The sequence below is a fragment of the Sylvia atricapilla genome, chromosome 21 (assembly GCF_009819655.1).
Source record: "Sylvia atricapilla isolate bSylAtr1 chromosome 21, bSylAtr1.pri, whole genome shotgun sequence".
Classification (NCBI taxonomy): domain Eukaryota; kingdom Metazoa; phylum Chordata; class Aves; order Passeriformes; family Sylviidae; genus Sylvia; species Sylvia atricapilla.
The window spans coordinates 1,165,338-1,178,297 of NC_089160.1; the positions used below are offsets into that span (position 1 = coordinate 1,165,338).

The 12,960-nt window shown below is 54.5% G+C and overlaps 1 protein-coding gene across 4 annotated transcripts in view; it reads left to right on the top strand.

The window, feature by feature from the left end:
* The first annotated feature begins 857 nt into the window (after positions 1-857).
* The window catches only part of ARHGEF9 (Cdc42 guanine nucleotide exchange factor 9), a 188,734-nt gene continuing 176,631 nt past the window's right edge, over positions 858-12,960 (top strand). For all 4 annotated transcript variants that reach the window (XM_066333880.1, XM_066333881.1, XM_066333879.1 and 1 more), the window contains exon 1: positions 858-1,074. The gene's annotated coding sequence lies outside the window, so the exon portion shown is untranslated. The remainder of the gene's footprint in view (positions 1,075-12,960) is intronic.

Sequence of the window (12,960 nt, forward strand, 5' to 3'; positions counted from 1 at the left end):
GAAGGGGTTCTCCTCCTAGAGACAGGGAACAGGAGAAGCTGGAAAGAAGCTACCAGCCTGTGCTAGCAACTCCGCTGGGGAATCAGACCCCTGGCTACCAGCGAGGCCAGTTTAGTTCTCGCTCTGTGGGCTGCTCAGGAGCGATGGAAGAGCCGCCGTTGGGTGTCCCTGAGGCAAGGTGCGTCTTTGTCACCACGGAGGGACCCTGGCGGTGCTCGGCTCCTGCGGGGGGACAGAGCCCGGGGCTCTCCGCGCTGCGGCTCAGCCCCGCGGCCGGCGCTGCGTGGGACGGCCCGGGACAGCGCTTCCTCCGATTGTTCTTGTGGCCGGAGCGGGGCGGGGACACTGCGGGGACACGGCGGGGACAGCGACCGCCGGGCCGGAGCGGGGCAGAGCGGGGCAGAGCGGGCCGGGGCGGTACCGGGCGGGCGGGGGCCGGTCTCGGCGGGCGGGCTGTGCACGGCGATCCTCAGCGATCCCGCAGCCATCCCCGGAGCTCCGCGGCGCTCCCGCAGCTCGGCGGCCGCCGTGCCCGGCCTCGCCCGCCGCCGGTGCCCGGGGGATGCCCGGAGCAGCGCCGTCCGCGCCGGGCCCCGGCGGCCGCCCCCCGAAGCGCGCTGCCCGCGGGCGGGCGCCGGGGACGGCCCGAGGCCGGCTGGGTGGGGGCCGCGCCGCCGCCCCCTGAGCGCTCCCTGCCGCTGCCCAGCTCCCGGGGCCGGCGGGGAGCGGCCGGGGGCAGGCGGGAGGGCGGCGGGAGCGCTCCCGGGCTCCGCTCCCAGAGTCCCCGGCAGGAGCTCGCGCTTTCGGGCGCGTTTTAAAATTTTTCTTTTAGTATTCTTGTTTTTTTAAATTTTTTTGTGTGTGTTTTTAAAACTTTTTTTTTTAATTTGTAAGTTTTTTTGGTTTTGTTTTTTTTTTTTTTTTTTTTTTTTTTTTTTTTTTTTTTTTTTTTTTTTTTTTTTTTTTTTTTTTTTTTTTTTTTAACATTTCAACTTTCCGACGGCAGCGCGGAGTTTGTGCCCTGGTGGCCGGGACCGTGTGAGCGTGCGGCGCTGAGGCCATGCGGTGAGCGAGGTAAGAGCGGGGCTGGCACCGACACCGGCACCTCCACCCCTGTCCCGGCTTGGGGCTGCCCCCGGAGCCGCGGCTTTAATGACAGCGAAGTGTCGCATCACTCCTCTTTGAGCCCCGAGCCCCTAAATCCGTGTCACCCCCGCGGGACAAACCCCCCGTCCCCCAGAACGGCGGCAGAGCAGCGAAGTTGGGATTAGTTTCGCAAAAGCTCCCTTTTTTTTTTTTTTTTTATGTAACATCACGTGGGAATCTTTTCTTTGTTGGGGTTTTTGGCTGTGTTGGAGCTGCTGAGGAAGCACCGGCTCGAAGCTGAGCGGGGCAGTTCCTGCGCCGGCTCCGGGTTTATTTTCCGCAGTGCGGTTCGGAATCGAGCGGGTTTGAGCCCGGTTTACACCGTGTGAGCTCCCGGAGAACCGGGTCAGCGCTGCCCAGGCTCATTCCAGGCGCTTTGGAGTCCAGGGGAACATTTCTGTGGGCTCTGGTGGGGGTTCATGGTTGGGAGAGTTCACTTCTCACTGGTTTTAGTGGTTTTGAGGAAGCCGATGGAGAGAAAGTCTCACTCAGGTGTTTTCAGAGCCTGGCTGGAGGGTTCCTGTCCCACCTCGGTGAGTGTTTTACACCTGAACATTCACGAGACGAGAGATTTCCAAACGCGGGGGTTAATGGCTGCTATCACCTCGCCGCTCCTCCCTCGGGGTTTGTTATAAAACGAGGCACGGCTCCTTTTCCCCGAGGAAAAGGCACCAGGTCCCGTGCTCCTGCGGGCCCCTGCCCCCGCCGGGCTGCCGGGTTACAGGCTGTTAAACCCTCGCTCTGCTCCTTCCAGCCCCACTGTAACTGTTGAAACCAAGTGTTTCTGGAATGCTGCTCGCTCCCTCCGCGGTGTCATCTCGGGAAAAGTCAAACGGCCGAGTTTAGGTGGGTTGCGGTGAGCGCTGGAGCAGGTGGATGCTCTGCTGGAGTTCCCGCACGGAGAGTTTGGGTACCTCATTCCAGTGGCGTTTGGTGTCTCACTGACCGGACAGGGACACTGCGAGTGCCGAGTTTCTGCCGGGCCACCTCCTCCTCCTCCTGGAATTAATTTGATTTCTTTGCCTTGCCACAAGAGCTGGCCGGGTGTTTGTGTTGGGGTGGAGAGGGGACATTGTGCTGCTCAGCATCCCAGGAAGTTTTGGGCTCAGAGCCACTCCGAGTGCCCCTGTGTGACACTGAGGTCCCGCTGTGTCCTTCAGAGAGGTGACAGTGACCTCGCTGTCCCCGAGCTCAGGAGCTTGTCCAGGTGTGACCTCCAGGGGCTGTGGGTGGTGCCATCGCTGGCACAGGTGGAAAGGGACAGTGCATCATCACAAGGGGAGGGAAAATGCATCCCCTCCTTGGTGGAACCTCCTGCTGAGGTCAGGTGTAAGTGCTGCAGAAAGGTCTGCAGTGGAAACCTGAGTCTGGCACGGCTGAGCAGCAGGTGCAGCAAGTTCATTTCTGATGCTTTACTCCAGTTTTGGTCCATCCCACACCTGTTTTAAACGTTCTTTCCCCCCATCCTGGTTCCCAAGCACCGGAGGCTCCTGCCCGCTGTCCCTGCTCCATTTCCTGAGTGCTGATTGCTCTCAGCCGTCCTGTTCAGTGAGTTTTTGTTCTCTCCAGCTTGCAGGGTCCTGTGAAACTTCCAGGTGAAGCTCGAGAATGGGTTTGCTTTTCGATTTACCCCACTAAGCCTCAGAAACAGTCTGGGGGATCCCAAGGATCTGAGGCTGGGGGCTGAAAACCCCACATTTAATTACTGCAACGCAGTGACACTTGGAGCAGTTATTTCTCTCTGTATCCCTGCCTCTATATTTGTATCTTGTGATCCCAAAGACTTCTCCGATTTTTTTGCACTGGTAGCAGCTGATTTAATAGAATTCCTGTGCCTTGGGATGGGTGGGAGCAGCTCCATGAGCCCTCCATGGGGCAGGTTCCTGTTGGCACCACATCTGCCGCCCCAGCCTTGTTTCAGGGCATGAGCATCACCAGCTTGGATTTTTGTGAGGTGTCCTTCATGAAAAGTCTGTTGTGTTTGGCTTTCTGGCATCCAGCACGCAATAGCTGCGGGGAGGAGGTTATTTCTGGGTCGGTGCTGACATTAGGACACAGTATTAATTTCCCGTTAAATGACAGATTTATGGGAGTTTTCTTCATCTGCGCGGCCCGACCTGAGAACCTGAGCTGGGATTTGCCAGAAGAGGGGGCATTTTGCAAACATCACAAAGGATTTTGGTGGCGGGGAGATGGGCAGGGCGGACTGGGGAATTAGGCAGCGATGCGTGTCTGGGAACTGGAGTTTGGGGGAAAGTTCTTGTGCAAACAAACACTAACAAATGAATTTTGGGGTCATTTAGTGCTGAGGGCTGAGTGCAGGGAGACCAGTTCCCAGCCCCACTGCAGCCTGCTGGTTCCAAGTAGTTGTTAAAATAAGAAACTCTGTGGAGTAGCCTTGGATTTTTTTTTTTTTTCCTGAGGAAACTCTTTTAAAATGCCTTTTCCAGTTATCTCCCAGTAATTGTTTGTTGCTGTAGGTTGAGCTCTGAGGGCTCGGGGGTTTTTGCATGTGGTTTCTCTGCTTTGGGAGAGGTCGTGGAGGCCACAGCTCTGTGTCTCCTCTGTTGTAGGTGTTGCTGAGCTATCCCCTGCTCCTGCTGACCACAGTCCTTCCCTGAGGCACACCAGGAGCTGTGCTGGAGCTCTGGGGGTGGGTTTTTGTGTGGGGTGTGTGTTGAATTTGGGGTCCCAGGCAGTGTGTGCTTCACCATCCATCCCAAACCCAGAGCCCTCCTTAATCCTGGCATGGAGGCTTGGCTTTCTCTGCCCTCCAGCATCTCCCTGCTGCAGGTGCAGCGGGGATTTTAAGAGGTGAATTAGGGGAGCTGATGGAAGAAATGGTGTGAAAACCTTGTTTGTGTTTCCCTGGTTCCCTCTTGCATGACCCAGCTGCTGGGTTACAGTTTGTGGGCTAAGTCCAGCAGGAAGGGGCTGAATTTGTGTTTGTTCCAGCTCTCTTGGAGGTGCTGGAGCATCCCAAATTGTTCAGGATCTCTGCTAAGCTTGGCTCAGGTGCCATCACCCACTTCCTGAGTTTTCCCTTCTGCAGTAAATGTTGATCTCTCTGCACATCCAGAGTGATGGGCTTCCTGGGGTCATGGGGAAGGTGTGCAGAAACAAAACTAAATCTTAAAATCACCGTCCTGCTGCTCCTCCCTTCTTCCCAGGCTTGGCTTCTCTCCCAGTTTCTTCCCTTTCTGCCCCTCCGTGGTGCAGGGGGATGGAGAGTGGTGGCTGTGGCCAGCTCATCACACTTTGGCTCTGTCCCTCCTTCCTTCTCAGGGCACTCTTTGTGCTCTTCCCCTGCTCCAGCCTGGGGTCATCCACCATTCCTGCTTTGGCACAGGAGCTTGTCCTTGCCTTTTCTCGCTGTTTGGGGCTGTGCTGATCCCTCATCCCAGCACTGGGACATTTTGCCTGCAGTTGCTGCCTCTGATGCCATCAGTGGCTCTGTCCTTGCTGCACCTTGTGCCATCTTCCCAGGAGAGATTTCCACGAGCCCCCCAAACCCCAGCCAGCTCCCTGCTGCTTTCCCAAGCCCTGCAGGATATGAGACATCCGTGAGAGAAAAGCCAGGTCCAGATGTTGCCGAAGGCTGGTTGTAAGGATGGATTACCCACAGCCATTCCCGGGCTGGACGCCTTCTGTTCCAAGCCTCTGGGGTGGTTTTTTCCTTGCTTCTCAACCCGAGCTGGCTTGTGGTGCTTTCCCTGTTTCCAGAGGAGCATCCCAGCTCGGGCAGGAGGCTGGAGGAGCTGCCCTGACGCCGTGTTCCTGTGGCAGAGCTTTCCCAGGGTGTTTTCTCCCGGGAGCTGGCGCGCGCCGCCGCGCAGGAAATTCTGGTTGCACCATTATTGAGGAGCCTATTGTTTGGGGCAAGGGCAGGATTCGGGCTTGCTCACATCCTCCAGTGTCTCGCTGTGCTGGAAGGATGTGGTGGGGTAGCCAGGGCTGCAGGAGGAGCACACAGCTCCCAGCTGGGTTTGTGCAGAGTTCACGCTCAGCCCAGAGCCCGGCGTGTTTCTGCCCAAACCCGCCCCTCTGGTTTTCCATGGGAAACCTCAGGACTGGGGAAAACATGGGAAACCTCAGGATTGGAGTGAGGAGGAAGCAGGGCACAGTGCTCCGTTGGAGTTTGCAGCGTTTTCAGCCCTCTCCTGTCTGTGGATGATGTGTGGTGGACGCCTCGTGTAGCCGAGTGGAGCAGGCACACCCTGAGGGATGTAAAAAATCAGGGTTTGGAGGGATGCAGAACCCACCCAGGGCTGCCTTTGAGATGCCAGCGTGCGTGGCCTGGATCTCAGGGGGTGTGTGGGCAGGCAGAGAACGTGGCAGCTCAGTTTTCACCTCCAGGCATGACCAAGGCTCCCCTGGCCATGCCTCGCTTTCTTACCGGAGCCTTGGAGTGAGCTGCTCTGCCTGTGTTTGCTCTCTCTTTGCCTTTTCCCTTCGCTAATCTTTGTGGCTTAGATGTTGGCAGCGATAGCCGCCTTTCCCAGGCCGGGCTCTGCACATTGCAAAAGCTGCTGCTCACTCACCTGTGTGAGCCCCAGCTCCTTTCGGGCTGCCTGGGATGTTTTGGCAGGAGCATCCAGAAGCTTTGCTGTCCGGACTGTGGGGATGGCTGATCGCCCTCCTCGAGTTTCTCTTTCCTTCAGAGGGAAAGCACCAACGTCAAGAGGTGAGGTGCTCGTGTGACATCCCTGCAGTGCCACACGCCAGGGCACAGTGCAGCTCGGGGAGTTCCCAGGGCTCGCAGTGGCCCAGCAGAGCCCCGGGCAGCATCTCTGGAGCAGACTGGCTGAGCAGCTGGCAGCTGGCCTGGAAAGGGACCCAAGCAGCTCCTGTGCTGTGCCCGTGCTGCCACGTGCCTGGCAGAGGGATGGAGAGCCTGGCAGCAGCCTCCTGTGTCCCTCAGCTGAACGGGCCACCCTGGCAGTGGCTGCAGCTCATCCGCTGCTGCTCTCACGCTGGCACAGGGCACCAGCTGATGCCGTCCTGCTGCCACTGGGCTGGCATTGTCTGCCGGCGGCCTCCCGCACACTCGGGGCTTGTTGGAGAGAAGCATTAATCAGTTTAAAGCTGCCCCGTGTCACTCGTGGCTGTGAGAAGTGCCTATTGTGTGAGGGAACAAGAGCAGCGATGTGAGAGCGGCTGGCCGGGCACGGGAACCGTGTCACTGCAGGGGGAGGTGACAGTCCTGCTGTGTGCTGGCTGCACAACCTCCGGGCTGGAGCTTTGGCCGGGCTCCACCACGGCACCCTCTGGCCTCCTTCAGCTCAGAGAGAGGAGGAGGAGGAGGAGGAGGAGGAGAGCCTTCACCAGGTGTTTGAGCGGTGAAAGGTGTTGGGTTTGGCGCTTGCCATCAGCCGCCCCCAGAGTCTGTCACCATCTTCCCATCCTTGCCGTGCACTGTAGGGAGCTGCACAGCATTCCTGGGTGCAGAGCATGTCCTAAACTGGATTTCCAGGCCGTGTGCTGGAGCTGGGAAAAGGCTCTGTCAGCTGTGTCCTCCTGCAGCCACACCAGGAGCATCCACTGATGGATAACGGGGAAAGCTGGGAGAGGCAGCAGGGCTGCAGGTGGAGCCCTGGCATTGCCCACAGTGCCCTGTGCTGTGTGATGTGGGTGACCCCAGCAGCCTGGGCACGGCCCCGTGGTCTGGGGAGGCTGGGCATGGCCGGGGTGGGTGCCTGGGAGCCCACCTGAGCCCGGGGGATGCTCTCTGCACCCTATTTTCCCTCTCCCGCTGTTTTCCAGGGAGATTTCACACACCGCTGGCTAGTGAGTTGGCTTTGTGTGGTGTAAGTCCTGCCAAAACAATTTCTTCCTGTTATTGCTGCTCCAGTTTTAGAGAAGTGATAAGAGCCTTTTGCAGGGACCTGGTTTCTCCCAGGGGCTTTGCTCAGAGATTGGAGCTTTGAGCAGCAGTTCCTGGGGTGACTTTCCCTCAGTCCTTCAGTTAAATTCAGAGTTGGATTTAGTGAAATGATTTAAGGAATGTCTGAGTATAGTCTGTGTAGGGTCTCTCCACAGCCAGGTTCATTTTGGGTGATAATTCCTGTGAATTCCTCTGTATTCTTCAGTTGCTCGTGGAGGTGGCTGATGAAGGGCAAAGACCTCGAAGACAAGTCTTGTGTTAAAACAGAAGCTGAGACAATGTGAGGCTGTGTTTGGACCTGGGCTGGAGCTGTGTGACCATCCCAGGTCTCAGCCCTGCTGCCTTCAGCTGGTGCTTCCTCTTGTCACACCACTTTGTTTCTATTCCTGCAAAGGCACATTTTTAAGGCCAGACCTTAAATATTCCATAGGGAATGAGGGTGGACCTTAAAAACCAGGCAGAAGTGGGTTTTAATTTGTTTTGAATTAAACTGTCCACAGGGACCTTTGGCCAGGTCTGTGTAAATGAGTTGGTGCTTGCAGCAGGGGGATTCTGCAGAAGGGATCTGCTGCAGCAAGAGCCAAATCTTCCCTTCTGACCCTCCAGGGGTTGGTGTTTTCTCACTCTGGGATGCAGTGTCTGTAATTCTCCAAGGGCAGAAACTCCTCTGTGGCCTCTCTTCAGTCTATAATCGGTCCCCGTGACTTCTTGCCATGATAATTAAAGCCAAGCATTTAAATAAACTTTTGTAAAGATAATGAGTTGCATTAGGTAGAAATATTTGCAGAAAATGGCAGTAAATTAATGACATAACCCAGCCCGTGTTTGACACAGGTAGGAGCAGTTTTCTCCAAGACACAGATTATTCTGTAACTGCCCTTAATGAAGTTCTTGCCCCTTTCCTCTGAAGGGTTTGCCCTTGTCCAGAGCACAGGAGGAAGCAGCAGGGTTTATATATATATATATAAAAATTTACATGATCCAGGCTGGTGTATTTGTACTCCTTAAAACTCCTCTGTGATGGTTGGGTTTTGCACCCAGGAAGGATGAGGGCAGTGCCCCAAAAAAAGCTCTGTAGGAAATAAATACAGAGGGTCTGTTCCTGGGATTTGAAGCTGGAACGTTGTGCCTGATAATTACTCTGGAATCTTTCCAAGCACCTTGCTTTGAATCCTGGAAAGTCTCACCTTGATGTACAGCAACAGTGTAAGCTGTAAGTGTTAATTAAGACAGTCTAAAGAAAAAATATGAATTTTGGGGTTTTTTTTTGGGGAAGAGCTTTGCTGCAGGATAACTCCATGGAATGTGGATTGATTGCTGGATGCTCCTCGAGGCACTCACTGCTCAGGGGATCCAAAGCATCCCCTCAGACACAAAGGGAGGTACAGCTTTGGCTGGAAGCAGGAAGGAGCCCTGGGTTTAGGTGCTGGAGGATCTTCCCTGGTTCTTTCTGTCCCCTCTACTGCATGAGGACAACACAAGGCAAGAATAAATACTGACACCCCTAATTCGAGTTTAGTTTAGGCACCTAAATACATGTTGGTGAGAAATCTGATTTTGGTGTTAAAGGCACAGTTTTGTGGGTTAGGGGTGTCTGGGAGCATTTCCTGAGTGTGCAGGAGGGTTTCTAGAGAAGCAACAATCTGGGGCAGGATTTTCTGCAGAGTCCAGCCAATAGCAGAACCTGCTGTTAATCTGCTCTTCTGCTGGTGGTAGGGAGTTGGGGTTCAGCCTCACGTGGTTTAAATTGTGATTTCTGGCTGTGGAGGCGTGGGGACACCACGTTTTAAGGTGGATAAATAACAGCTGGGTTTGGTCTGGTGGCTGTGGAGCTTCACTGAGATGTAGAGATGGGCCAGAACTTTGTGTCCCTGAGTTGGAAGAGACCCACGAGGGTCACTGAAGTCCATCTCCTGGTCTTGCACAGGACAATCCTCAAAACCAGCCTATAACCCACCTCCCAGAGCAGAGGCTAAATTAATTTCTCTTTTCCTTTGCCTTTTCTCTGCCCCTACACCCCGGGGAGGAGCAGCTTGGGAGGGGAGTTCAGCACAGGCTCCTGCCAGGGCTGGAACAAATGAAGCAAGAGTGATGTCTTGGACATGAGAATCACAAAGATTTCAGTGGGTTTAATTGATTTTTCATTGGGTACTTCATTCCTGCCCTCCTGGACCTGTCCTGTCAGCCCCTGGGGGCTGTGGGGGGCAGAGGGTCGCTGCCCTGTGTTTGTGTGTCCCACAGCTGCCCTGTGCCAGGGATGGCTCTTTCCAGCCCTTCCCAGCTGCTCTGTCTTTCAGGGAGATTATTTCTGGCACGCTCTGTCGGGTTTCTTGATTTTCTTGCTGCAGGTAGTTGTGAAACTGCAGCTGTTCCGTAAGTGCCACTGCTGGGCTGGCACTCCTCTGCCTGCTCCTGTGGGGAAGAGGGAATTAAGGGCAAGAAAAAGAGGGATTAAAATCAATGCAAAATTTTTGGTTATGTGGCGATTGAGTTTTGCTCAGGTCTTCTGCTGGACAAGCCCATATTCTTTAATTTAATTTTATTTTTTAAAAACACGTCTGTTGTTTCCTCTGAAGGAAGGAGAGGTCACTTTTTCCACGCTGCTGACGTGGGCTGTGAATCACAGTGGTTTTGGGAAGGTGCTGTCCCTGGGAGCAGTCACCTGTCAGAATATTTGCTGCCCTCACCCTGATGTCCTGAGGCATTTTGTGTGCCAAACACTTGGGTAGGAGCCCGCTCAGAATCCACTCTTGATGCTCCAAGAGCAGGAAGGATTGACTCCTCAGAGGTTTGGATTTGCTGTAGCCTGTGCATTAGAGGTGATTTCATTCCAGGGTGGAAATGTGGCAGCAAAGCCCCAGCACGTGGCCGGGAAGCCCAAGGGGGTTTTGCCTTGGTGCTCCAGGCAGGAGAAAGGCCCAGCTCTGTTGGGAGCTGCAGGGAGCTGAGCAGGTTTTGGGGATGCTGGCAGTGCTGGGGAGCTCCTGGGAGCTGGGGCTGCTCCTGCCCTGCCTGTGCAGGCACGTGGAGCCTGTGGGAGTTCCTGCAGCAGCTCAGCAGGGTTTGGAACCCAGCACTGAGGGAACACCAGCTGCCTCACTGCATCCTCCACGGGGTGCACATCCTTGCAGAGCTTGTATCCTTGTCTTTTCCGAGGATTTGCAGCCTCACACCTGGCTGCTGTGGAGCTGCAGGGCTTTCCTGGGCTGTGAAAGGAGATCACTGCTGCTCTGCACTGGCTGAACACTGTCACCTGTAAAGAATTTAGGTTTGTGTGACATGAGCTGGCAAATCAAGATGTTGGGTTTTTTTGCCTGATGGCAATGTTTGGATATCCACGCTGTGCAATTTCCTGCAGAAACTGGATATTGCCTGCACATGTTCCCACACTGTTTGTGTTTTAAAGCCTGGGTGAAGTTGCAGGTGTGCTGGGCTCATCCTTGGAGCTGCACCTCAGAGGGGATGGGCATTTCAGGGTGACTGCTCCTGTCCTCCCCTGCTTGTGGCTTTGGTTTTGCCACACGTGGCAATGAATCGGTTTGCTGTTGAAAAGGAGTCATTGGAGAGACTGCAGAATATACAGAATATAGAAAAGGGTGAAATAGAAAGGTGCCTACTGCTCAGAAGACAATCCCCAGCTCCTCGTAAAAAGATTCAGGGTTTGTTCCATAAACAGGGACAAAAGGAACCTTTGGCTGCTCCTGCTCTGCTGAGTTTTGATCCCTAAAAAAACCAAAGGTGAACAGGGCTGGGGAGGGCAGGCAGAGGAGCCAGGGCTGTGGCCACCTGTGTCTGCACAGCCCCATCCCTGTGGCGGGGGCAGGAGATGAAAAGCTCATCAGCAGTGGCGCTAATTGGCTGCAGTGTTGGCTCCCTGCGTGGCCCCAGCAGAGTGTGGCTGGCTGGAGCAGGCTCTGGAGCGTGAGCAATGGGAGCTGACAGCCCCTTTTGGAGGGTAAAGCCACGCTGGGGACACCCAGACAGGGCCCCTCACCTCACTGTGGTCGGTTTAGTGTCCCTGTGGGATCATCCTGGTGGACTGGCGTTGATAAACTGGGGATCTGAACCCTTGGGTTAGGAGATGAGGAGCAGCTGAGCTGCACAAATGCAGGATAACCCAGCAGCATTCCCACCGAATTTGGGCTCCAGACATCACCCACCCGGCTGTAGCTCCTGCAGAGCATCGCTGTGTGCCAGCCTGGGCTCAGCCTGTGCTGCTGCTCGGTGTGCAGTGCCTCTGGGTGCTGATAAGGGGGATTTGGGGTCCTTGCTGTTAAGGGGGAAAGCAGCAGGAAGGTGTCAGCCTGTCTAGGAGACACCTTTTGAGTCACCTGGGGAGGGAAGAGTGAGGTGCAGGCAGGTGTCAAACCACTAGAAGTTCTCTGTGTCACTCCTGGAAGTGCCTTTCTGGGGTGAAAAGCCCCAGCCTGAGAGCAGGGCAGTCACTGTGATTTTCTAGAAACACCAGAGTAGTTTTTTCATGTGCCTAAGGGAAATTTAGTGCAAGGACACTGACCTTTCTGTGATGGACAGAGGCACAGCAGATGACACTGGACTGCTTTGGGCCATCAAACCTTCCAGCAGCCAGAAACTGGATTGATTTTATGGAAAAAAGAGTGCAGAAGATTCTTGAAGAAATTATTTGCTGCTGAGGGGCAAAGACATTTGTTCACGTGATACCTGAGGCTCTAAAGTGAGACTTGTCACCAATTTCAGAGCAGGGTAGGGAGCTTGTACTCAAGGAGCTGTGCTTGAAGAGTTGGGTTTTCCACAAGGAGGTGCTTGGAGAGAGGAGAGCCAGCCAGCCCCTGCCCAGCCCTGTGCTCATGTTGTGTCCAGCTGCTGTGAGGAAAAGGGGAGCAGGGTAAATCCCACCCATGGAGCTGCCTGAGGGGAACTTTGGGTCTGTTTGGAGGCAGAAAGAGGGCTGGGAGTGAGAGAACGAAGTAGAGGTAAGGTGTTCTTTGACATCACCAGGGCCACATCAGGGAGCTGCTGAGTAACCTGCTGCACTAATCCTTGGAGATGTTTGAGCAGGACGGGTTGCTGCCTGCGCTCTGAGCCTCTGCATGTGAATCCGGGGCTGGAGCTGGCACCCAGCTCTTTGTTCCTAATCCTGATCTGAATGTGCTGAGCCTACATTAGCACAGGATCCCAGACTGGGAGGCCTGTAACTGTGGCAGTGTCCTCTAAATGTGACCCTCTGCTCCTCATCTCAGCGCTGGCATCGGCGAGCTGCTCTGGAAGGTGGCACTCCTTCTTTTTTTTCCTAGTAGTAAGTCCATGTCAAAGAGGAAACATAAATAAACTCCCCAAACAAAAGGAGCAAGGAAAAAATAATTCTTTCAAACATTTGAGCAGGAACAATAGGGTAGGATATGCTCTCTCTGGGGAGGGCTAATGGATGAAACCGATAGGAGCACAGCGCTGCCTTGGTCTGTACCTAACCCAGAGCTGGGCTCAGCGAGGATTATTTATAGCAAATGTTATGGCAGAAGCATGTGTGACCTGCAGGCTCCCAGCGAGGGGAAGAGCTTTCCTGTGCTGTCTCTGCGATACAATAGACAATTATTTAGACACTATCTTTGTCTCGAGATATAAACAATTAAATGCTGGCCGCTGATTGCTGCTCTGATGTTCAGACCACGCTTTCTTGCTTGGGGGATTTGTGGAGAAGGCAAGGATTTTATAGGGAATCTCACAGGTGTAAAGTTCCTGGGGCATCTCTACTCTGCAATCCCAATTAGTCAGTTTGATAATGTCACAAGCACCGCGAAGCTTTTGGTTCCCAAAGCATGGCAGCCAGTGGTTGTGTTGTTCAGCTGACATCAGTGGGGTGTGGATGGGTGTAGACCCCTGAATCTGCCTGTTCTATTGTGTTTTGGCTCATCACTGTGGTAGTAAAGTACCTACAGCTGCTGCTGGATAGT